Below are 977 nucleotides of genomic sequence, written 5' to 3'. Positions count from 1 at the left end.
GGCACCATCCTACCAAAGGCACTTTCCCAAAAAAAAAAAAAAAAAAAAAAAAGCACCAGGGTTATTACAAGTTTCAAATCACCTAATAGAAATACCCTGAAAAGGAGGAGTTGGTTCCTTTGAACTCCAAGCGAAACCCACAAACTTAGAATAAGACACGTTCTCCATATTCTTGGTGGACCTCCCGGCTGCGTGGGCGATGTCGCTTCAATGCCAATTTAGACGAGGCCAGATTTCCACCAAAACGGGCAATTGTATCCGCTGCCTCCCAGCTCTCTCCAAGGCCATTTTCAAAGCACTTTGAAGGAACTTAAGTCCTTCTCTCTGGACTATTTCCTTGTGTAAAGCACCTGCTCTGTTTTGATCAACACTGACCTTATGTTTCATGTAAATTTTAGTATTTATTGTAGATAGATGCCAAAGCGAGGACAGATCTTCATCAGTTACACCGAGGATACAGCCAGCAGAGCCCAAGACAAAAGGCAGCCGAGGCAGCTGAGCACCGGGGCTGGGTAAAGCTCTGACATACCTTACCCGCCAGGCAGAGTGACCAGAGGGTTAATCTGGTTTACACTGGGCTGAGCAGTTGCCCACACCACCCCAGCATCACCCCATCAAGCAGCTCTAACCCAGATCTCCCGCCCAGTCATGCTTTGCTCTGTTCCAAGGAGGATAACGCCTTGCAAGCTTTACGGTCCCTCCTCCCCGCGCGGGATCTCCAGTCTGAGCCTAAATGGCACGAAATCCCCTCCATGACACCCCGGAGGGTAGAAAAGCAGTGTTTGGGAAGCAGATCTTATCGCACAGAGAGGTTTCTCTCGAGCACTGCTGGAAAAGCGGCGCTTCTCTGACTCAATCACCCACAAGATTGACAGTGTTTTCATGTCGTAGTTTCCCACAAGACTTTCCAGAACACGTTACTTCTCTGCCAGCCAAGTTTCAGTGAAATTCTCATTTCAGAAGCTAAGAACAATTTT

This window comes from Phaethon lepturus, unplaced genomic scaffold (assembly GCF_000687285.1).
Source record: "Phaethon lepturus isolate BGI_N335 unplaced genomic scaffold, ASM68728v1 scaffold29066, whole genome shotgun sequence".
Lineage (NCBI taxonomy): Eukaryota > Metazoa > Chordata > Aves > Phaethontiformes > Phaethontidae > Phaethon > Phaethon lepturus.
Note: the sequence above shows the minus strand (reverse complement) of the source record.